The 26,682-nt window shown below is 36.8% G+C and overlaps 1 protein-coding gene across 14 annotated transcripts in view; it reads right to left on the reverse strand.

Annotated features, from left to right (window-relative positions):
* Nucleotides 1-26,682, reverse strand: part of LOC121298017 (plasma membrane calcium-transporting ATPase 2) — a 153,102-nt gene that overhangs the window by 100,645 nt on the left and 25,775 nt on the right. For 13 of the 14 annotated variants that reach the window (XM_041224725.1, XM_041224715.1, XM_041224716.1 and 10 more), the window contains one exon: nt 20,892-20,947. The exons of the other annotated variant lie outside the window; for it this stretch is intronic. The gene's annotated coding sequence lies outside the window, so the exon portion shown is untranslated. The remainder of the gene's footprint in view (nt 1-20,891; nt 20,948-26,682) is intronic. 14 annotated transcript variants of the gene reach the window in all.

Consider the following 26,682-nt stretch of genomic DNA (forward strand, 5'->3'; position numbering starts at 1 on the left):
CCCTGAAATTAACATCTTCGCACTGGAACCAAAGCTTTGTAAATCTAGCCCGAATGTATGGACACAGTAAAGGTTTGCAACTTAAAAATGATGATCAAGATGATGCACAAGGTTTGTCATTTCATTTTGATTACCTTCAATGATCTAAATGATGTTCTCATCGCTCAATCCATGTTGTTTGTTTCTAATGTACTGTTCAGTATGTGCATTAGAAAGGATGCAACGTTAAGGATTTTGGAGGGGAATACAGGCTACTGCAACAGTTGTATTTCTCTTTCTTTTAATTAAAGACCAAATAGTGCAGCTTGTGTTTTTTATGTGCCTACAGCATGTGCACTGTAATTGTTAATCATGCTTACAAAGGGTTTTGTTTCTGCAACATCACCAAGGCCAACTGAGAGGCAGTTTCCTTCTCAGTGAGGTATTATTTCTACAGTTAAATTGCTTGCACAGTTTACACTTTATTTAGATACATTTTTTAATTTAAAAAATCAGCCTTGCTATAAAAGTAACTACAAAACTGTTACTAAGCAGTACAAAACAATATCCACATATGTAAAAGTGCAGCTGAGTGTGGATACCATACTGCATTATTCTATTGACAGTTACACCTAGACAATGTCTACCCTGACTTAGCAAAGCAAACCAACAGAGAATAATGTCCTAGATATTATGGGGATTTTAACATAATATTCAAATATTGACCTTAAGATGAAGGTTGCATTAAAAGGTCAGAAAGATTTAAAAACAGAGAAAAAATGATATGCAAGCAGAAAAAGACCAAGAAGAGTCCAAGTAGGAAACTTAAATAAATTAGCAGTCCCTTCCAGCATCCTTTTCCATTTTTGGTAGGCTCTCAAATGTGCAGTACCGCAGAATGTGAACAAGCCATTAACCCCCAAGCCAGACCCATCAGTTCGGAGTCCCTGTTTGCTTGTTGTGTGTGCCTGTCTATCTGCAGTGCTGCTGTTACCTCATCGTAATGCCGTGAGTCATCCCATTGTCACCTGGGTGACAGAGGCCAGCTGACAAGCATGCTTTTCTGAATGATAATCAAGCAGCCATCATGCAGAATACAAACACACGCACGCACGCACGCACGCATGCACCACAGGAAAATAAAGTGAATGTGTGCCAATGGGGAAAAAAGTTTTTTGTAGACACCATTAAAACACACCAAAGCCAGCTAAAAAAAAAAAAAAGGTGTACATATTGTTTATCTGCTGTTTCAAATGACCAAGGCATTCTATGTTATGTGCATTCTATATCAGGACTATTATATATCATGTTTATTTCAAGGTTCTTTCAAATGTCTGCAATAAAGAATTGAAATATGTTAATGACAGTTTAGATTCATTAAAACATGCAGATAATCTGATACATTGTTTTTCATTATTAATTGGAAAATGTCTTCACTACATGAAGTAATGAAATTGTGTTCAAAGAGTGCCAAACACACCACACTAGGGGTTGTAGCTTTGTAGAAGGACCGCCACTGCAGCTGGTAAAACCCAGAAGCAATGCTCAAATAACACAACACCTCAAAACAACATTAGCACTAGACAAACATGCATTGACCCTGAAGTTTAATCCCACAAAGCTTACTGGGTACAACATCCTAGTTTCAGTCTCAATATTGAGGTTGTATGTCTTCTAGCGTATAAATAAAACCATGATTTATAGGTCTGCATTTAACTGCAGCAAATGATTCCCGTTAGATTGCCTTTAGATCCCTTTAGATAAGTCTCAGATTTGTACTTGCCCGATCAGATAGAAAAGAAGCAAGATTCAGAGTCTGTCAGTGAATGATAGACTTACAGTACACATGTAAAATTAGGTTTGATAGAGAAACAGATACATACCCATACATACACTCTGTAGGTTGCTGTAGTAGTAAACTAATGATGCACAGGTCAGCTGGCTCTCAAGGGTATACAGCAGCCCTTGCGTGATGTTCTAGGTGGTTTTCCTTTTCAAGGAGAGCAATAAACTGGTAAATTAATGCACATCTTGCACCATAAGACACAAAGCTGGCTGCTGATCAAGACTGGCAGCTAGTATCCATGAAGGATCCTCATCCTAGAGGAATCACTGTGCACATACTTTCATACTGTGCACGACATAGATTTCAGTTACGCGTCTTTTAAATGCAACACAATTACCTCAAACCTTTAAAATGACCTTGACAAGAGGTCTCCTCATTTTACTTCCTCTGTTACTGTCTCGAATTTAGTATATTCTCAATTTAAGTGCTATAACAGTATGTAACCTAAAAAAAAAAAAAGATATTGTCTAGTGCCTGTATAGGTACACTGCCTCTGTGGTCATTTGTCATGGTCTCGTTGGGAAGGTGTAATCTCAGGAGATGTTTAAGCAAACCGAAGGAAACGGAGGTGGAGTTGAAATACAAATGCGGGGAGGGAACACAATGATACACATCAGAGGAATGCTTTTTCAGGAGCTTGCATCACAAAACACTGATGACATAAAACCCTAAACAAAATGATGAAATACATTTTAGAAATTATCTCAATTTATTAACCAGTTTATCTGTATGTTGTTGTTATGTACTTCTTTGTAAGCAATTATGGTTTGACAGCACTGTTTCTGCAGCTGAAACAGCAAAGCAGACACTGTTTCTGAAATACTTGCTGTTATCATTTTTTTCTACCATTGCACCAAAGTGCTTTCACTTAGATCAATAACTGAATGTTTTGTGCTTGTAAAAGATCTGAACAAAAGGATATCAAATTGTGGCAAGGCATGAGCACCAATGTTCTGTTCCCATCAGTCAAAAGGTAATGGGACAGCAGTAATGGCCGCCTTTATTTTTTAATGTCAATAATGTAATGTCTATAGATACATCCTTTATCTAATTAAGTGACGGTACAAGGAATCGCACATAATTCCTCCTAGAACATAACCAAAATACATTGTTGAGAGTACTTAACAATTTAATGAAGACCACTATAATTAAATGCAGATGTTAATTAGAATAGATCAAACTTTATGTAATGTCTTCCTACTTGTAAATTAGCCATGTTCCAAATGATAATTAACTTTATTAAAGTTTTCTTTTCTGTCTTATTACAGTTTACCATGTTAATTAAAGTGTAACATCTGTCTAAAATCACTTCAAACAGATGTGGCTTTACAAGTGACATTTAGACCCAATAAAAACTTGAGCAGTTTACTGCAGAAGATGGTTATGTGATCATGGAAAAATGGACACTGTTTACCCAGATAATGGTTAAACACACACGTGAATTTAGTCAAGGTAGGGTCTGACTCTAAGCATTCTTGAAGTAATTCATTTGTGTTTTTAAATAATGGTCCGAGTTGATTTAAAAGACATGGCAAAGCAAGAAAATCACTGACATGTCTTTAAATGAATCAGTGACATCTTTAATTGAATTATAAACCTTTTCAAAAGATCCAGTGATTTCCCTTAATCACATTAGTATTAGTTTCCACTAATACTGAGGATAAGAAAATAGCTTTGCCTTGATGATTATCATTCGTCTTTACTTGAAACACTACGACAAAATAAAGCTTGCCAGGCTGGCTGATTTTACATCAAAGTCGTAATTGAAGAGGGACCCTTATTTTAAGCATTACAGTTCTGTGTTTTATTGCACCAAAAAATAAAGTACACAATACAAGTAACGTGTTGAAAAATGAACCAAATCACTGTGCTGTAGTAGCACCAGAACCCAAATGATGTCAGATCAAAGTGTTAACTCAAGTCTTTATTTAACGATATAAGGAGAACATTCCACTGATCAAACAGCTTGCAAACGAGTTAGAAGATGAGAGGAAACGCCTAGGAAATCTGGCTCTGTGCTGCACACATACTGCATAATTAAACAGAATGTTATGCATAAGCCAGCACCTACATTTTTCATACAGTAATCTGTGAACTACATACTGCACTGCATATGTTCATTTACTGTACTTCAACAGTGCATCATTTCAAAAATACAACCAGTTTCTACTGAATGAATACATCCTGTTTTATACACTACTTCTTTGGAGTGGCTACATATATAACACATTGTACGCTGCGACAGTGACCCAACAGAAGTTCATAGTTACACTGATGACCTAAAATTTGACAAATCATTGTACATGAACATTTAAAAAGTACTTACACCATCCTGAAACACAGTGGTGCATCTTGCAATCTGAATTATTTTTGTGAGCAATGCTCAGTATCAAAATACAGATTGCCTTACAGTAGACCTCCATTAATGTCATAACAGTCACTTAAATCTGTTACAAATGATGGTTTGAGCCAATGGAAAGCCATGATCCTTCTAATCATTTGCCTTGTGTGGCTGATGTAACTCTCATATTTCTCTGTAATCAAAGTACAGTACTAATGAAAAAACTGTTGAGTTTATATGTACTGCCCATTGCCCTGCATATTTCTGACAGTAAAAGGGTAACTTATTGACATGCATAATGTGGCAGTGAGTTTCGTATATCACCAAAACTAAATTAAACTTAAATCAGTGGGCTACCATGGTTAAACATTGCTAACAATTTTCAATCTTCGGCAATCATGACGAATGGAAAGAGTCATTTTTTTAATGAGTGATTCAAGAGGTTTTAATGACACTGCAGATTTGCTTCACCAATTGGAAAATGAAGAATTGCTAATGTATGAGCTCTCAGCTCCTGTTATTGTGCAATCTGGGCACACGTACATTTAAAGATCAGCATTCCGGAACTGAAAAAAAAAAAAAAAAAAAAAAACAAACATAGTAGTAATTGTCATTCAGCATTATTGTATAGTAAATTATAAATAAGTGATTTCTTGCCAAATACATAGGAGGTTTTCAAAAACTGTCAGTTATCCATATAGGTGATTTTGTTTGCATAATCTGGTCACATCTTCATGCAGAAGCTTTCTAGAAGGATATTACCACCACAAACCCTTCTCCTAAAAGGTTCACTAGTAAGAGTGTAGCCTGTGCACAAAACCACATATTTTAATTGCACAAAAATCAAACCCTTGCATCGCTGGTTTTATCAAATATATAGCGATATATATATAGATATATATATATATATATATATATATATATATATATATATATATATATATATATATATATATATACACACACAATTAGATATCCTAGGTGGTCTTTAAAGTTTTTGGAATAGCAAAGAACTAGAGACACGGTATAGTTATAATATAGCTACAGTACATGCCAGATTAGAACTGAGCAAACAGCAGCAACACAGTGTGATCAGGAGAAATGCAAATGTAATATGTCTTTACCCTTTCTGTGCGGCACACTAATCCTGTGATTGAACTGGTATTCTTTCTTCCTTTATACCCTAGGGAAATCCTAACCAATCCTTAGGTACCTTTGAACTCTGAATTAGTATGTTATACATGTTTAATTTGAATATTTCTTCTTAAGCTAAACTATCTTGGCCATGTGAGGACTGGAGTTGACTTGGAAACCAATTACTGTGTATGAGGTCATATTTTGCAGGTGAAATGAAAGAAAAGCAATTTGTCCGAGGAAGATTCAGACACACGAGCACCCACATTCTGTATTTATCAAGAAAAAGGTATATGATAAAATAATTTGCAGAAACAGGCAAAAAAAAAAAAAAGGAAAAGTAAGCAGTATTGTTCAGAGGTTGATGATTTCAACCTAGGATGGGGAGTCCTGAAATGTGAACCCCAGGAATACTGAGTAGCGTGTGCTGAGCCCCAGTCCTGCATCTTATTACCTTTTAGCCAGGCTTTTTGTGTGCAGAGATATTCAACTTTAAACCAAAGTATTGTTTATTTTGAATCGGTGGGCATCTTTGACCATTGGGCATGGCTGAGATTACCTTCAGGTTATGATTTTAAAAACGTCAATCCCAGTCGTGAGTACATGTTAACGTCTTGATGGTATGCTCAGGTCTGTCTCTCAATTAGTCTCGAGACACCCTATGTATAACCAGTGTCTATACTGCCTATTGTTACAGATGCACACCTGGAATAAGGTACCAGAAATGCTTTTATTATAAAACCCACAATATTCTGTAATGGTTCTGTATTGCAGTCAAATGCTTTTATACGTTGTAACAAAGACTGCACAACCAAAATACCTCATTGTGATCAGTTCCAACCTTGCCGGTTGTGTAATTCTCAGTTACACTGAATGCATTTCATCTTGTCACCAAATGATCTTATACTGTACATGTACATTACTGTTCAAAGATCAGGATACATGCTGTGCCACTCTGCCTGACAAAGTGTTTTGTGCAAAACATACTTGTGTATAGAAGCATTTGAATAGTATTACCCAGGAACAATTTAAATAATCGGGGTACTGAAAGCCACTAGGAAAACATGGGCTAAGGATTTTACAGCCTCTGACAATAAATGTTGCTGATGGCTTTATGAAGCAAGCCACAATGAAGGGTTCTGGCAGTTCTTTCTTGTTACGTGACTGTATACATTTGATCTACTATAAGTATATACACAGGCATATGCACACACAGATCAATCCCATTTATGTAGATTAAAGATTTAATCTTGGGACCAAAACAGGCAGCACATCTGCACCAATATCTTTAAAACCATTGATATAAAGGCAAACGACACAACAGAGACGATACAGTAGCTAAGAGGCAATGGAGTATCTACAGCAAGACACAGCAAAGACAAAAGCCCGGAAGAAAACAGGCACCAATAGACAAGTATGTACTATTCCAGAATTTTAATTGGAGTGACCTTTTCTTAGATTCCAGAACATTATCCTTCCATTACATGATTCCACTGATCGACTTAATTTGATTAAATCTACTTCTATATTGTCTTGCTGGACAAAAGCAGTAAGAGTAATTGAACATACCCAATGACCAGATTGGTAAAACTTTATTTGAAATGTCATTATTTAACATGTAACCCTGCATGGATTATTCTGTAAATAATGGAACCAGTGCAAGTTGAGAAAAGTTTTTGAGGTTAATGGTTAATAGCTGTACCTGGGCGTTTGGAAACTTTCGTTTAGATTGGAAAATGAGCTCTTTAAACCCTGACTGCACGTCTCTCCTCAAAGAAAACATCTCACAGGCAGTAGATACAGTAGCAGACACTCGTTAACTGCAGAATCCAAATACGTTTTACAGAGTTCAACCATATTGTGTATTCGGGAGGATGGCATTACACAAACAATAGCCATAAGATGATTAAGATGAACAGACTCAAGGAATTACATTTAAAAATAAACTTAAGCAATGATGTGAAGAGATGTTACAATCTCAGTCCTTGATATAATATATAAATAAACTTCTTAAAAGCCATTGTCTTATCATTTGCTAGTTAACGAACACATTTCTAAGGTAATAGAAAAGGCCTTATACAGTACTTTCTCTCAAGGGAAAGGTATTTGTCCAGTATAGAACAGTATGTCCAGTACAGAGTGATGGGGGCATGACCTAAATCAAATAAAACAGCAAAAGTTTATTTTGCAATGCACTGTATAACAGTACTAAAGAAAGCGGGACAAGTGGGGCTTTTTTACTGAAAGATGTCGCAGACAAAGGAATGCAATGCAACAATGCTTAAAATAGAAATGTTTTTCATTTGAATGTGTTTCTAAAAAGCACCACCTGTATTGCTCCACGCCAAGAAGTAAAAAAGACAGCCGTCTCAGCTTGAATAGGCTTTCTAAAACCAGAAGGGCAAAGGTCATACAGAACATGTCGAATCAGAGCTGTCTCAGAGGTGAAACATTATCCCTGGCTTCAATGTAAAGACTTTAATGCAAGCGTGGCTTCTGTATATTACACCAAATATCAAATGCCAAATTTAATGTTTTGATTATTGATTTTGTTTTCTGTTTGAAAGCCAAAAGGTCATTTACGTCACAATTAGATGAGTTTTGAGAAGCAGCTGGGTTTGTCAAAACTTCAAAAATAAATAAATAAAAAGAATGAAAATCAGTCCAATTAACTTTGCCTTAGCTGCTCGATTTTTTAAAATCATTGTTACAAAAGATAAAATCTAAGTTGTGCTGGCGAGTTTATTGCCTGCAAGATCTTTGCTTTTGTTTTTATTGTCCTGCTGTTGCATATTGGGTTAAACTTCACACTGGATACAGAATCCTAATGTGATGATTTAGCTGGCAGCTAGTGTTCCACCCCCACTCTAGCAGGGGAGGCGAGGGCCAGGAACGCCTTATTTGGTCTTTGTAGCATTGTTTCTTGATGAAGAATGACTTCTCCCACTCTTTAGACAGCAAGCCAGCCTCCCCCAGACAATGCCGTTCAGACAGACATCAACACATTCACACATTCACAGATATGTCAATGATCTTTGATCCAAGACAGCTATGTTTACCAAAGGGACTTTTTCCTGGTAGATTTTTTGAAAACTGCATGGAATGAAGAATCTTAATAATGCACTGTGTAATATCAGTAGTCAAGAGAGAGATTATTTCAGAAAAAAAAAACTAGTGGCCTGCCAGTTTAGAGCATATTGACAAATAATCTTTTCCAAATACTGTAGTTTGTACACAAATTGTACCCAGAATTTTAATCTTGTGATTCTCTTGAACAACAGAATGTACGCATCTCATTATTTTCTGTTCTTCCACAAATAGCAGAATAATTGATGCAAACAGAAAATAACATTTAAAAAACACTGTACTAAGTAGGGTTTTGTTGCAGATTTTTTCTGTGTTGTACATATTTAAGAAGATTTGATGGCTATGTAATGTGATAATAGCATTATCAGTGAAAAATATCTTAAAAAGTAAGGTAAAAAGTACTGTTCTTGATTTTTTTTGTTTCTTTCCTTCTCTTGGCGGCCATTTTCCACCCCAGTGGACCACAGCTTTGAAATAGTGTGTTTACTGTATCCTAAATAATATTAAAACCTTACCAGATAGATCGAAACATTGTGTGTAGCAGTCTATACACTGTAATATATCCTTGTCTGCAGTAATTATTTTGACTTAGATGAAAGCATCTACAACCTTCTCCCAAGACTACCTATCAATCCCAAGTCCTGTCCATCACACCTTTGCACATGCCTGTATCTACACTATCCTTCTTGTATAACTCCCTAATTTCCATGCCAGGTTGTATTTTATACAAAATACTTCACTCACTTTTGTAGAGTTATGTATTTATAGTACTTTGAATCATCTCAAATTTTTTCTTTAAAATATAATTAAAATCTTTTAATTGGTCAACAGGTCGCAGATGCTATTAAATGCAACAACATACAATGAATAATTACAATGTGATTGGTGAAGATATTTTCCATTCATCTCATACACTATAGGGGGCTGCGTGGTCTGATGGTTAAAGAAACGGGCTTGTAACTAGGTGGTTCAAATCCCGGCTCAGTGTTACCTTGGGCAAGTCAAATAAAGGGCCCTATACATACTGCATGTCTCCTGTGCCCTGTCCTTCTAAGTAGATTCTCACTGTGGGCCTGCAGAAAATATATAGGGCAGGAAGAAACAGTAGTCTGCTACCATTTCTTATTTTATCTGCAGTATCTCCCAAACGGCAAGCAATAACCTAATTAGAAGGGAAGTAAACTCCTGCTGAGGAAGATGGAGACCCAGAAATCACACCAAGGCAGCACTCCCCAGCCTGACAGCCACAGCTGACATTTCAATGTGACCGTCTGAAGAAAATGGTCCACACCAGTATATCCTCAATCCAGCTCTTAGGCTGCACTGACATATTGTATACCAATACACTGCTGGCTGCATCTCTAGCACAACGTACTGTATAACAGATTTTTTCTGAAAGCATCATTTTTTAAACTTAGCTTTTTTTTTTTAATTTAATTTGAAGAATTCTTACTATTGTATTATTGTTATCATGTTTTAAAAAGAACTGACTGTAAAAATATATAAATAAAATAAATATGATAAGTTACTTTCATATACATTATAACAGTTGTTTAATACAGAACACTACAAATTAACAATTACTAATGCGTCTTATTAGTCAGTATTACATGGTGCTGTAGTGGCGTTTGCTTTCATCCACACTCTAGACAAGTCTGAATCTTTGTCAGACAGAAATGAAGGTTAAAAATGTATGTTCCAACTGATCACTGCAGATTGCAGCTCCATTAACTTTATTTCATGCAGGTAGCAACGAGGGAGGGAGTGCTGCATTATCCTCTCTAAAATAGCGCATGTTCTGCTCCTGGATTCCGCAGCAACAGCCACTGTACAATTAATTTGTGATTCAGTCTATTTTCCAAGTGCTGAAACACACATCTGTTTTGGTCTCTAACCCAACAATTTGTGACTCTCCATATTCACTGCTGCAGCCTCCATATTCACTGCTGCAGCCTCCTAATTTTTTTTTTTTTTTTTTTTTTGCATTGGCAAACTGCTGCTTTAATAACACATGTGCTACACTGGTGTCATAAAAATGGAGATGTGATTTTTCTTGAGTAGGAAGAGTGAATAACCCATCTCTATTTGCCTGGGACTTGGTACCAGGCCATTAGTCTGGACTGATTTGTAGACTTGGTCAAGGGGTGATATCAAAGGTCTATGTTTAAGGCAGCTCAACAGAACACATTTACATGGCTAATTCTCATCTGCAGGCATATCATTTTACTGTCTTTCAATATTCCCTCTATTTGAATACATTATGGAATGACAGAAGTGGGATTTGCACTGTGCATGGAACATAGGCTTTTTACAAGTCAAACTCTTATTAAACTTCACCTCATCGTCTCGGCACAGCAAATATTTAAATATCATTGAATAATTCACTTGGTTTAGAAATAGGCAAGTAGGTTCTGAAATCTTAGGCTCCTTAGATAAATCTGAGCCTGTTATTAAAGTTTGATAATGGTTGATCAGGTTGGGGGAGTTTTGTTAACTGTTACAAGTATCCTGTTTTGTTTTTGGGATATTCTGATTTTCTGACCTTAATGTTATACATATAATAAGTGCCTGTTTGTTATTTTAAGTTGTGTAAAACTGTAGTTACTTTTTGTGTTAAATAGAACACAGCATAATATACTGTAAAACTTTAAATGATGGTATTTCTGACAAATACTTTGTACGGGCATATGAACATGTGGTATAGTATTTCTGTGTTTCCAAACCTAACAGGATTTCAACCCAATGAACATCCAAAACACAAAATGCAGGACTTATTAACTACCTAATAATACCCACATTGTTATTTTACAGTCTTTTCACTTTACTTCACAAGCCCCCTGCAGTATAAGGTTCACTGCAACAAAATCCCCTCTCATGACAAATGTCTCTGCTCCCAAATATAGCACCTAGATTTTTGCAGCAATATACACCTCCATTTACAGAGTCTAGATTTACCCAGTGGCCAATGGAAAAGTAGGGTTGCATTGCAGACTATTGGCTTAATATATACATGTGTTGTATGTCAATACTACTTCCAAAGCCAGTTCTAGTATCCCAGTACTGCAAATTATGTTGAGATATGAACTCACCTATAAACATGGTTCCAAGTAGGGGGAGGTCAACCTCTTTGCCCTCTAAAAGCACTTGCCCTGTGATTCTGCTCACAAAAGGATTGTAGGCTGTTTAGCTTGCAGGGGATTAGAAAAACATTTTCCCCTCAGCGAATTGAACAATCACAAACTCAATTGTTTAGTGGTCAGTGTTAGTTGAGATTTAATGAGTTTCATCCCCGGCAGGGGTTGGCTTATCCTAAATGCAAGTCCAGTAGAAGGCTCTGCAAAATATCACCATGGGAACCGGGTTAGGACTCGGCTAAAAGCAACGGTCGCCAGCAGGCTGCGATATAACGGTAGAACTACAGAAAATTAGAATGCATTGTTTCTTTCCTCGTCGGGCCAGTTGTCATAAGAAAAGAGAGAAATGAAGAAGCAGATGTGAACAATCAATGGTTTTCATTCACTGCCAGTCCCAAAACCTCTCTGTGCAGCAAGGCAGTGGTCTGAAAACTGCACCTTATTGCAGCCCTGTCCCTTCCAGCAGGAATCCTTGGAGCAAAGAGCAGCACCCCATTTATAATGTGTATTTCTGTATCACAGAAAAATAACAACATTGACTCAGGAAATGTACAGTAAACATAACATGAAAAGACGGCACACTGTTAAGAGGTTTCTGTACAGTGATTTGGGTATTGCAAAATAAGGGGATAGTGTGTGTCACACCTAGCAATTCTACTGAGATGTAAACCATAAAGTATGAGAACCAGGAATCACAGTTATTCAAGAACAACCATGAACATAGTTCTTTTTATAACAGTGTGTTGGTAAATTAGGGAACTGTCAGCAGTTAGTAGAGGTTTTTTTTATTTTTCTTGTTATAAAACACTAACATGATGTAAATGTACCACTTTAAGCAAGCTAGAATTCTGTCATTTTTAAATCCCTGTACTCCATGGTACTGTGTAAGCCACTTCAGCACCGGGCTGCATTTTTCAAGGCTCCTGACCGCTTCATAACTCAATAGGTGTGATCCCCCCCTGGTAGGCAGTAATACAAAATGCATGTGGCCAATATTTAACTAAAGTAACTATTCAGACACAATGTTGAAACTTCTGGCAGATGCAAAACACTTATATTCTCTGTCATAGGACTTGCAAAAAAAAAAAAAAACCTCATCCAATCAAGTCCAGTAAGCTTTACATCACAAATACTTCTAAAATAATACCACTAGGTGGCAAGATAGCAAAATAAAGGCTGATAACTTGCAAATCTGAACTATACCAGGTTCTAAACTAGTTGGGTGCGCGCAACTCTTAATTGTCTGTCTGATACAGTAGCAATTCCTGTTAAATCTGCAGACCTGTATATGCTCTTCATTCCAATTAGTGAAAATAAATACTGGATAATTTCTTTTATCAATTCCAATTAAAAAGATCCTCAAAAATAACAGTTGTTTACCTCGATAGTATTGTATAGTTTGTTGGTGTCTGACTATAACAAAGTTTCTGATTTTACAGTGATACAGTAGTAATTCTGATAAGAAGCATACTGAAATCCCTTATGAATTGCTGTACATATTACGTATTTTAGGTGTTACATTAGGAATGTAAATTAGTAAGCCTTATTGTCAAACAACTTACCCAGGACAGTAAAAAATAATAACTAATAATATAAATGTGATACTGTAATGCAGAGAAAACATTTACATTTTAAAGATGGTTGGTATGGGTTTGGCATGAAGTCTAGTGATTCCTACTCATTTTATTCAGGTTGCTACAATAGATCCACTGTCAGTGTTATTTTGATTTTAGCATTTGTATATAACAGACGGTTAAATTATTTTGAGGTTAGGAATTGAAAAGTATCTCTGTTTGTCTTTATTATTTTTGTTTTCACAACCAATGTTTTATCACCAAATGGTACCACATTTTTTGACAGCTTAATTCACCCAGGGAATTCTCAGTAATTCAAAGTTGTTAAGAGTGACTGAGGCCACCTGACTTTCATTTACCCAATATAAAGAAGTACTGTTTAAGTTATAGAGCAGGCAACTCAGCCTAGGCGAGATGGGAGTCTTGGCTGACATTGTCCCAAAGGTCTTTAAAAATAAATTAATAGCTGAAAGGGTTTATGCCGTACACGGTGGAAAGGTTTGAAGCTTTTAGAAATTTGAAACAGATTCCAGAGCTTGCCACAGAACTGAAGGGAAAAGTGCTGAAAACCCATTAAAGGCTCGATCTTGGTGTGTTTTGAAATCTGACTCAAAATAGTACTCATAATACAAAAAAAAAAAAAAAAAAAAAAAAAAAAACACATCTATACATACTTGTATAGCTTGTATATTTCTTGGATGGGCATAGCTGTAGAGTTTGGCATTCCAGCTTTTCACAGGTGGCCGGGGTTCAATTCCAGTTCAGGTGAAAAACATTTAAGCTTGGGGGCTCAATCTAGTCCTCAATCTAGTGGAAAGACTACATCACAAAATTGTTACCTGGTACATTTTTATCCCAAATGTATCTGCATAAATAGAGAGCAGTTCAAGTTGTCAACTTCATGAATATCAAAAATTCATCCCTAAAGAACAAGGTCAGTAACACAAACATCACCTTCAATGTTAACACATTGCATATGTCAGTAGTATAACGAGTAAAGCACCAGGTCTACACCACAGCTTGCAGAATACATTATCATGGTAAATGCCCAATGCACAGTCTAACTGGACAGTTGGCTCCCAACATATAGCGTTCATTATCTCAGAAAATCAGGAATGAAGAAGAAACACCTACAGTATTATTCTTTTTATTGGATTGCATGCTGATCATTCTGGGTTCAAGGCAGGGCAGCACACTTGCCAGCTTGAGCAACCTTGCCAATTCACAAATTAAACAAAATAACACTCAGCAAAGTTAACTGGGTCCATGAACTGAAGCTCTCTCCACTGGGAGAAAAGTAATCTGAGAGGGGTGGCATTCCTCCCTAATAGGATCATAAAGGCGAGACTGCAGGCCTGAAGGTGAACATATAGTACAGTGTTCACTCGTTACTTCACTATTGAGGATAGCGACTCTGTGAGGGGAAATTATACATTACAGGATATGGTAGGAATTTAACACGGATGAAACACAAATGATCAGAATTTGCTTAGGGTCAAACTGTGAAATAAACATCCATGAGCCACAATTCGCCCTACTGAAGAGTGTCAGGTGGTTGAGCTAGGCAGCTTTAATCACCAACTGCTCATCAGTGTGCAGCAGTGCATCCTGAATTGCATTGGCTGTTCCTGGACAATTCTGCCCCAATGCACACACTATGTCTGACATGTCACATAGACTGACAAATCTACAGTACCTGACCTCTATCCCACTGCATCATTTCAGGATGATTTATTCAAAAACATGTGTCCACTATCTAAGATATATAATTTTCCTTTATAGGATCACTGGCACTCAAATCTTTTTGCCTTGCTCTATTTCACTATTGCAGTTGTTGGTACATAGTTATGGTTCAAGATATCAAAACAAAATAGATGAGCACAACATCACTCTTGGACTAATCTGACCTTGCCAAATTGAGTATTTGTGAGATTTTATTCTTTCCACTAGCTTATCCTATAATAAACAAGCTGAAATCACCAATTGAGACTGAAAGCTTCTTTATAATAGAACCAGAGCCATGGTATCAATGCGTACATTTCATCAAGGCTAACACTACCGCCCTGTGTGAAACAAATAACTCTTGTTTGTTGTCAGTTTACATCACCTGAACAGAAATTATATTCAGAGTTCATATAATGGTAACCTAGATGAATAACTTTTGTATTTTTAATATAAGTCTTGTATATCAGAAGCACAGATATTGTTTTAGTTAATTTCTAATATAACCTTTCTTCAGTATAGCTACAGTATAATTAAAATATCAGGATTTCAGCAGCAGCAAAATCTTTCTAGGTTGTCTACCTATAGGTTCAATGCATATTCCAGCTGTCGGAACTGATTTCACACCTGGATAAACAAACACTTTCCTTTGTGTTTCTCGTTTTCCTTGGCTACTGTAGCAGCGCTGCAAGGCTGTACTTTTCACAGATACAAAACAACTCTGGCTAACATGATCACATAATACATCAGGGACATCTAAAACCAATTAATATCTTTATGGAAGTGCACTGGTGGGCTGCTTTGTTACACATGAACTTGCAGTACAGTGGAAATACAGTGTTAAACATGAACTTAATATTTAGCACATCCATGCCCTGTCTCCTTATCCCACTTTCAAGTTCCAAGCTCGTTCTTATTGTAACCCAAAATGGCCTGGCTGTCATTTCTAGCTATGCATTGGTTTAAAGGGAAAATGACATCAGCAAAGATGGCAAACTGAGACCTTGCACCTGTCAATGCAGGAGGCTGTTTGCTCCCTTCTGCTCCTTGAATGCAGAGGAACAGAACAAATAGGTCAGACGTGTGGAGCCACATTACTCCATACTTTAAGCTCAAAAGCGCCTGGGAGGGAGATATCCTGTGTTTCAGCATAACACAGTACCGGAATCACCTCTATATATACAGTGTGTACATATGTAGTGTGACATGGGGATAGACGGACAGACATACAAACAGAAAGTCTTAACGAACACCCTGATTGTAATACTCTTGCTATCTTGTGTATACCACAAATGGTAAAGCGGTTCTCCAGATATGTGCTAAATGCATTTAATACTGTAATTTGCTCTTATTCTTGATTACATACCTAAGCGTGTTCATCACTGGTGCATTTTCCAGAGGATCTTGTTTTAAAGATCTTCACACTTGCAGAGCCAAACACTGATGCTGTTTAAATCAATGCAATATGCATACATATTCAATATCTTCAATGTGCATTGAGCTTGGGCTTGTGAATGTGTGCTAGCAGACATTGTACTAGCAGGCACCATGACAGCTTCCCCTCATTGATGTGACCTTGACCTTGGTGACAATGATCATCATCAGGTTGTAGGTATTCCCCCATGCCTTATGACGCATGCTGCCTTCAATCCCTTTGATTCTATGTTGTTGTTGCCGAGGTGGATTACATTGAGCTGGTTGCTATGCAGCAACGTGGAACTCACAGGACATGTGATCGCCAGTTTTGTGCTGATGAAGTGATGAATTTCCACATTGGCTGTGTAATGTGTTGCAGTTGTACAGCATTCTTTTTTTACTTCTAACAGAAAATATATCAGTCAAGAACACTGTTGGTGATACAGATAGTGAGGAAACAATGTGAATAACAAGGCATGAAATGTCGCTACAAGAAATCAGGCAATTCAAAGATATTGGGTTTTTGGTCCTGGGAGAGAACAACTGGCAGGCAGCTAAATTGTTAAACTGTTATCATTAGACGGTGATATAACTGTAAACATTATATAGGTGTAATGCCTCCATACTGCCATATTGTGAATGCACAATATTTTAAACCCTTATTTCTCGTGGAAACTTAATGCAATGTCAAAAGAATAAAAAACAAGATATATATATATATATATATATATATATATATATATATATATATATATATATATATATATTTCTTAAGCAAATGTTCTTAATTTAAGGTAATTACAGATGTGATTCAGACAATTCTCCACCATAATCCATATAATTGCTGTCTCACTGACTTTCTAGCTATCTGCATTCATGTACATCCTGACTAAGAAGAATCCGATTCATTTAAAATTATTTTTATTCATCCTGCAGCCCAGATTCCTGTGGATCAATTTCTGCACATTTGCTGGAACTTGGCTAGCGTCAAGCAGCTTAAATGACAATAGAGTGTATGATTAAACAGCAGCAGGTGGAGGGATGTGATGCATGTTAACCAGGACCGCCTGCTGTAGCACCGATCTGCAATCAGCCAGTCCACACTCTGTGACATGCATTTGATCAGTCCCCTGCAGTATTGCTGCTACAGCTCACGGTCATACCAAGGGCACACACCCTGAGCACTAGATGACAGGATCCCCTCGTTCGTGCGTGTGTGTGTGGAGGGTTTTTTTTTTTCTCCTGAAAACAGAAACAGCCTTTAGAGAGGACACAAAGAAAATGTATCAAGCTTCTGTTGTAAATGTCCAGTTTAAGAGGTAAATCTTGTTAGTGAGATCACTGCAAGACACAACTCTTTGTTCTAATTGCAAAGATGTTATTCACCAGTAGAATTTAATGTATTTACTTCTGATTGAACCCGTCTTCATTTGTGATGAGATTATATTTATAATTGGTTGTAAATCGAGGATTAAATCTCAAATCTAATTTTTTTTTTTTTTAATTGAAATAACCAACAAAAGAGTTTAATTCAAGATGTATTCTTGTTTCTTCTGCTGTGACCTCAGCATGTGTTGTTGTCTTACAAAAGGATAACTAATTATGTAACATAATGTATGTATATTATATATTTTGTAAAAGTGACTAGAATACATGGTAGTTTACATATTCAAATGGATATATGTTATGCCACGCCTTTACATTTTCCCTATAGTTCTCAGGAGACTGGTTATTTTTATTTAGACACAGCAATTCAGTACATAATATGTATTCACTGCAAACGCCATATTATATTCTTCTAAGAAAACAAACATACTGGGTCAGACGTTTCTAAAAATGAGCATTTGTGAATTATTTTGCTTTGATAATCAGAAACTCAAATGTTTTAATTTCTTTTCAGACAATGAATAATAATGTTTCTCTGGGCACAGCATCCTAGTTCAAGGTATTACTTCTCATAGCTGCATTATGAGTATCACAGATTCAGACCAAGATTTTTCCATTTGTAGGCGCCTGGACTTAAATTGCGTTTTGGCAGAGCAGTGAGTTGGAACAAATGCATTGGTTCATTCACTCACAAAATCTAAAGCAATATACAGATTGCATGTATACAAACCTGTAAATGTAAGTCACAGGTCAGTTATTCGCAACAGAACTATCGAATAGAACAGAGAAAATGGGTAACTGTCCATTGTAAAAGTACCAAAACCTGCCCCTCATCTACTTTTCCCAATGAATGTAATGAACTGCTGTGGTGAGAAGCAGCTGAAAGGAAGTTTGTGAGCAAGAAGAAATTGGTGTTTCCCCAATAAGTGACTGGATTACGTTACTCTCCATGATTCCAGCAACCAGGAAACAAGTGAGAATTTACAGTGCAATAAATTGCTTAAAATATTACTCCAGACAAGCAGGGCAAACAGCAGTGCTTTTGAAGTATGATTTACCATATTAAGTTATTAACAGTTCTGCAAAACAAAATATGCCACAATGAATGTTGCTGCATTACTTGTGAAATAAGAGATTGGTTTCACAAGTAAGGGATATATCTACAGTTTAGTTAATGGTACATGTATAAATAAATAGCTTGAGAAAGTATGATTCTGTCTCTCAGTAATTCATTTCAAAGCACGTAGGTACTGACATCATGCCACAATACACTACATAATCTATACTTAATAAAGAAAAAAACAAAAACAAAAGTCATAATTCAAAAATGAATTTACACCCCCTGCCTCAGACACATGGCTTTGGAACTTGCAGAAACATAAAGGCAGTAATGTTTTATTACAAGTTATAAACTTTCAGAATATCGCCAGTTTCATTTATGACATGATAACTTTTCACTTGACCACTATAATAAAATTGCTGTTTTGTCCATGAAAGGATAGTTTTAAGCTTCTGGCGTATGGCTGCACAAAAACAATTCAGAGTGAGCAAAACGAGGCTAAATGACTCAAAACGAACCAGAATCAGTGACATGAACAGACTGGGGAGAGAGGTACTGTAGAAAGGTTTTTGTTTGTAGGCAGCAACACAGCGTGTTAGAATGAAAAGGATACACTTCCAAACCAGCTCACATGGATCAATTTAAATTCAATTTTCTTTTTTTTTTTAAATAAAAAATTCAAGTAACATTTTTTGTAAATTCACACATATAAAGTAACAGAACTATTAAAAATATACAGATTCACGCCACTGGGTTCAATATAGTTACATCTATCGCTTTCTGGCAGTGCTGTAAAGTAACTGTGGTTCAGTTGAACTAGACAACACTTTGGTAACACGGAACACAGCTGAACAGTAGTAAGTGGAAGAGAGGGGCTTGTAGCATGCTTGACACAGGGCAGCATGACAGCAGTACTTGTGTACTGTATGCATGGGCATTCTGCGTGAACCCTTGGTGTTACGATAATAATGTAACAACGTGATCACATGACCTGGTGTAGGACTGTACCTGTAGGTCATGAGTAGGGAGGAGGGCATCCTGTGGCAACACCAATAAAGCGGTCTGCTTCAGTAGATCCCTCCTAAACCCCTCCATCGACTCAATGTATGTATCTCTCTCCATGATAATGTCCTCTTGCAGGACTCAACAAATTCATCAGAATTATAAATCAGTTTTATTAGTACACCACTAGTACCGGATACACTGGTTCTAATATAGAGGCTGACGTGCCTGATGAAACCACACTTCCAGTTCCAGAATCTGCCTCGTAATGAGTATAGTCTTTCCTCCCACCTGTTAATATTTATTTCAATTCCACTCTCAAGCAACTTCCGTTATCTTGCTTTGGAGTGACCATCTCAAAAACGTATTTATTCCACTTGCAAATCCTCACACTGTCTAAAATACACAGGTCCACCAATAAGTATGACATCTCAGGTGTCAGACATTTGTGTCTTAAAGAACTATCCATTTACAGCATTCATGCACAATGATGACCTTCTGGCTGTTTAGAATGTAACAAGGTCTTCGTATTCCTCCATATGCTTTTTCACATTGATACCTCATTTAGGTAACATAACTGACAAGAGGTCCTGTGAAATACACCAATTAATGAATTCTGACTGAGACACGTCAACTAACTGCAATCACAAATTTCACAAACTCGAAGCTGAAACATTGCTCACACAGTATTCATTTGCATAACAAACACTTTATCTGACTTGATAAGATGCTGAAGCCTCAGCCATGCTTTAGCCATCGTAAGTAAGAACTGTATAAATCACTTCCTAATGCAGGAGCGGCAGTAATCTAAGTCAAGACTGTATCAGATTTTGTAAAGGGAAGTTTGCAAAATTCAAAACTGTGTGAACAATCAGTGTGTGTGTGTGTGCATATGTGTGTGTCAGTCAGTGTGTGTGTGTGTGTGTGTGTGTGCGTGTGTGTGTTTGGTATGTATATTCAGTTACACTTTTTTTGCCAGCTTTTATGTGCAAGTAAACATTAATTCAAAGGTTGTAAAGTACCACCAATACAGCTGAGGCTGGACATAGGTAATCATGGAAAAGACTTGTGGGCCTGACTCCAGAGCAGCTTCACACAAACACCAGTGACAATTATATTACTGTGCCCATTTAAACAAGGTTTGCCCTTTTGGTTACATACTGAATCGAATTAATCTGAACAGCTATTATAAAGTACAAAGGTGATTTACCGTTTCTGTTTGAAGCTGACAGAGGTGAAGGCAGATCGAAATGTTTCGTGGTGTACCTAGAAATAAAACAAGAAGAAGACACTGTTCAATTGAGCTTTTGAATCAAGACAGACCATTTAAGTTATAAACAGAAATAAAGAGGATCTGGGGCAATGCAACATTTAGTTGTATTGATTTATTTTAATGAATTTTTTTGACTTGGAGAATAATAATTGAGACATAAGCCTCATTTATAAGAGGATCCTGAAAACGCAACACAAACATACAGCTGAAGTCACAAGCCATCAAAAATGCTGCACTGGTAAATGCACATTTGCAAGTTACCTGCCAGGAACTGCAGTACTTTCTGTGGCCTCACCAGTGTCACATTTAACTGACTTAGAATTAACACACACACATCCAACTGGGGCACAGTCAGTAATGTTAATGTCTTGGTTGAGATGCTTTTACAGCAGAGCACAAAGTACAAAAGTCTTACTTGTATTGACTCCAATGTGGGGGACCAATGTATGACAGTACTTTTACTGCACTACAAATACAGTACAAATAGTACAGCTACAATACTCTGTATGGTTATTCTACTCTCCTTTGACTCACAATGCTAAACCTCTGGCCAGGGCAACACCACTAAAACACTTACTAAAAACACCCATAGATCCGGTCACCTCTTCTCACACCTTAATCCATAAGTCTTCAGTTTTTGGAATGGTCTTGATAAAAATGTACATTAGTTTACAAAATAAGGCTACATATAATGACATAATGATACAAGGGAATTCATGTTTATAAAGGCAAAGTTTTCCACAGCACACATGGTTAATGTGTGAGTAAGTAAGGCTACACCTAATTATTCTGAACCCATAACTGTGTTTTATGTATGCAGGCAGTGCCAGAACACATAAAGTCTTTGCTTTGGGCCTCAGCTATTAGTCCACAGAAGGGTGTCACTGTGTTTTACAACGTACATATGTTTGTGACGAATTCCTTACTTCTAGACCTGTGTAGAATTATCATCTTTTCCAAAAAATGAACGCTTTGATATAAATGTCTTTCAGGGCAATAATAACGCTTTGTCTTTTTTGAAGAGCACTCCGACAATGAAATGCTGCATTTTAGCAGGAAACCCACCCCACAAACTTGTTTCACCTTAAATTAAAGCCTATTTCTTATGTTTTTGCTGTATTTCTTGCTGTACTGGGAAGATTCAATTAGTAAACATTTACAGATATGTAATTATTGTAATTACAGTTTTAACCTTGATCTATTTTATATAAAGCCCGTGCACACAGTATGTGCTTCCAGATTTAAAAATCTGGATTTTCTGCACTTTCTGCACTATTGACTAAAAACGAAAATTCATAAATAAATGTTACTACTTTTATTTTGAATGTTTTTTCATTCCCCTAAAGCTCCATATCTTTTTTTCAGATGATCATGAAAATACTGTATATTAATGCCTTACATAATGAGATTGTGGTTCAGCTGGGAGATACTTAAAAGTGAAACCCCCAAACCCTCTGTTAAAGTACATGAAAGTCAGCGGCGTGACATTTAGAGCCTGACAGCATTTTCATATCAAAGAAGTATCTTCCACTGGCTTTTATGCAAACTACTTGCAAACGCTTTTCCTTGATGTACAACATTTTCCTTAAAACCATTCAAATGTTTCTAATTTTCAGAGTGCAGTACGCGAACATTTAGACTGTGGCAGAGTCTAACTCGGATACTACATGTGCGTCTACTTTTTTCACCTAAAGAAAATAAAACAGTCTCATAGTTCTATGGTTAATTACAGAGTGAGCAGACATACATTATAAATGTATTAATACAATTTTATTTCCCCTTATTACCATAGCTAGTGTATATCATAATATGTGATATACAGACTGGGCATAACATATGAGGTGTATTCTGATAACAGGATTCTATGTAGTACAGTGTTTCTGATATGGAAGAGTATAGGAGGCACACAGTAAACACATGGCCAGGCCACCCCTCACCATGAGCATAGACCGCAAACAAATTACTACTCTTTACATAATAACAATAATAATGTTTTGTATTGTTTTTTTTTCTTTTTTTACTCCTACAGCGCACCCTCACGTTAACACAGCAGAACTGCTTGAAATTCATCCAACAAGCAAATAATACCACACACACACACACACACACGCACACTGAATCCCTCAATGTCACATGCATGGCAATGCATTCCACCTATCAATCCCCTGAAGAAGAGGCCCTGAAAACGACTAAAACTATTTGACAAGCAGTATTTAGAAGTCTCCCGAGTCTGCCGCTTTTCTGCTTATGTAATTGTTCTGAATGCCCTCATTAATTATGCACTGTGATTGCATTGAGTAACCCCTGGAGCCATGCTGCTTCTCTCTATTGTTAGTAAACGACACTCTTTCAGGTTGCCCACAGGACTCTACCATGTCCACAGTGCTGCCCGCATGACTTCATTGATAATATCTGGTAAGGCACTTTAACACTTTTAAGCTGTTCTTCGGGCCTCCCGCGGCATTATCAAGTTATTTATTCCCATGGCCATAAGGGATCTTTCCACTGGGCTGTATTTTCCATCGCTCAGAATGTAAGAAACTACCATCTGATATCCAGGATTTTCCATTATTTTCTATTCAGCGTGCTAAGAGAAGCACTGGTAGTTCACAGACATGCCATGCCTCACTCATTTAACACAAGACACGCATTTCTATCCCACCAAGCAACAGACATTCTCTTCTCTCACAAAGGCTATTTATGACATGATTTGAGGGTCTAAAAGTATTTTTCAAAGCAAAAAGAGATTTGTGGAAGCCTTACAGTAGAATCAGTAGAATGAAGTAAAGATGGAGGCAATATTGAAAACTGTGAGCCAGATATACAGTAGAAGGTGATTCATTACAGTGATTGGAACCGCTGCCTCTACAGAGGAAGAACATCTTATGCTCTGAGGTTCTCAGCAGAAAAGCTATATAGCTCATTGCACGCTCAAATCAACTAGAGGATAGTCCTCAGCAGAGAGAGATTCCTACTGTTCATAAAGGAATTCTGTACACTTACTTACTTCCTTACTTAGACACATACAGACCTCTAGTTGTACTCTCCTCTGGAGAACCTGGGGTAGATGGGATCCCTTCTGAATTATTGAACTGATGTAGTTAGGTATTAAAAAATAAAGGGATTCCAGTCTGGCTTGAGGTGTATTTACAGTAACAGTATTTCCAAATTCAGTGCTATTGAGTTGTGGATGGCTTGAAGTATAGTGACAAGTAAGCCAATATCAGCTGGGAAAATAGATGTACTGCACTTGGTTTGATTTCCTTCACTTCTGCTCTGAGCAGTGTTCATTTCTATGCAGAAAAATTGTTAGATTCTCCATGCATTATTAAACCGAAAAGTAGCAGGTAGAGCCATGAACAGGTTGATTGTGATGCAGTTGGCCTTGTTAGTATTATCTGTCCTCCCACTCACTGGTAAGACCGAATGTTTTGTCTGCCCCAATTTTCACCTGAAAAATGAATACCAGAAAAATGAATATCAGAATATCAGATTTTTTTCTTAAACAAATGGTGTCACAAATTCTCTCACCACTTAATCAAGTAAAACCTTACAAAGTCACAAGAGGCCAATCTTCCCTTCAGCACACTTAATGTACCACACTGACATATCACTTTTCCACCTCCTAAAAGAGCAGCGTAACACTTTGTAAGGAAAACTGAAAGCGAGGTTTCCACACAGGGGTACCATAAACACTGCAGCAACATAAGTCATTAATGCAGAAACCAACACAGGAAATATTTTGCATCAGCACAATGAGTTGATACATTGTTATAGATTAAATGGTAAAGGTTCAGCCTTGACAGCTGTTTTTATAACGTGTGTGAGTTCCATGAATAGCAATCACACCATAATTGCATTTAAATGCAATAGCTGCAACAAGGGCGGAATGTCCCAGATTAACAGTCAATCTGAATAGACATACTCTTTTAACATTGCTGTATGTCATGACAAAGGATACATGTCACTAGCAGCTGTTTACCAAGCCACCAGGCACACTATACAAAAAACAACTGAGACCCAAAACGCTTGTTATTGAGGTGTTACGGTTTACCTAGTGCACAAGTATTCTATTACTGTCCTAGCCCAGCTACTGACTCTGTATGTATAGGGATTTCACTTAAGTTCCATAAGTCTCAGGACAGACCTTTTAAAAAAACAGAGCAAAAATGATCCCAGAAGTCAACTTTGAGGTTTTTTTTTCTGGTTTCTTTTTTTTAACCATTTTATCTAAAGTATCACAGGCTTTGTAATACTCTGTCATAACCATTTACAAATGCCTACAATGTTTTCTATCATTGTGTTCTGAAGGACGGTTACCTCAAATTACATGCTATGATCATTAAGATGATGGATAACAGTGCTGGAGGATTGAGAATGGAGGCCTCTGAAGGACAAGCAGAGTGCAATGTGGACAGCAGCAGTTTAAAATCAAGACGGATAAAAAGGTTACAGTATCAGCTGGTATAGGGCACAGTTTCTACCCCACAATCGTAGGGCTCAAACAATAACACACAACAGGACAGGTTACTTCTCAAGAGTGGGATGAAAGTATAACAAGATTTTTTTTTGTATTTTATTTAAACAATGCATTGTATTATTAAAAATGTTATGTCTTCTTGCAGTTCCTCACTCAAAATCAGCTGTTTAGTCAGATAATTGAAAAGATTAGTGATAAAATCAAAATTGATTAAAACAAAACACATTTGCAAAGCATAACCACTCAACAGCAGGTCCTCTTATAATGAAAAAAGAGCCAGTAGAAAATTAGATTCAATTTGAGAGGCACTGAGCTTTACAAACATGCACTTGTAATGATGAAATACTGTTATACAATTTGCACTAAAAACTTGACAAAGAATAAAAGAAAAACATGATACTAGAATATTGCTGCTCTTTCGTTTGCTTTATCGTGTAAGCACCCTTAGTAATTCACAAAAATCATTACAGGAATAATTCATAAACAATTTAATAAAAAGGACAAACCATTTCTTGCAACAAATTTGGTTTTCATATTTAGTGAACACTATGATTACTTGAACGGTCGACAATGACGCCTACGTTTTACCTAAATTAGTGCATGTCCTACTGGTGGAGTTGTGAACACTTCAGTTTTTATAGTTTAAATTGATCTAAGATCTAACTTTCTTTGCCTTAAGAGCAGCATACTAAACAGTATTGGGATTCCCCAGCCCTGGTGCAGCAGAGAATAGGATAGTCAACTAGTGCACAAGAACATCTACAAGTGAGAGGAGGCCATTCGGCTAGGTGGTCCATCCCACATCTTCACCACTTTCTGTGTGAAGAAGTTAGGAATGGTTCCGAGGCTGACTGATCTTTTGCTGAATGAGTAACTATGACTATAACTAATAGAAATGCAGTAGCACTAGATTCATTACAAAAAATCACTCAGATAAAAAAACAACTTTCAGCAGAGCTGTGGATTTAAAAAATGTGAAAATAAAGCCTCTATTGGATGGAATTTTCCTCATTTCGGGTTTCAATAAGAACATGTAAATAAAGTGTCCTTCTAATGAAGATAGAGAGGACTGTGAAGATCATCAGAAAACCTCTGGTTTCTGTGTAAATGTTCAGCAATATCAACCTAAAGTATTAATTAGGCTAGGGTAAGTTCTGGAACTTCAAAATCGTCACAATTTAAATATCTTATTTAAAGAGATATCATATTTGCAAAAAAAAAACCCCACCCCCCCCCCCAAAAACTGCT

Source organism: Polyodon spathula, chromosome 23 (genome assembly GCF_017654505.1).
Source record: "Polyodon spathula isolate WHYD16114869_AA chromosome 23, ASM1765450v1, whole genome shotgun sequence".
Classification (NCBI taxonomy): domain Eukaryota; kingdom Metazoa; phylum Chordata; class Actinopteri; order Acipenseriformes; family Polyodontidae; genus Polyodon; species Polyodon spathula.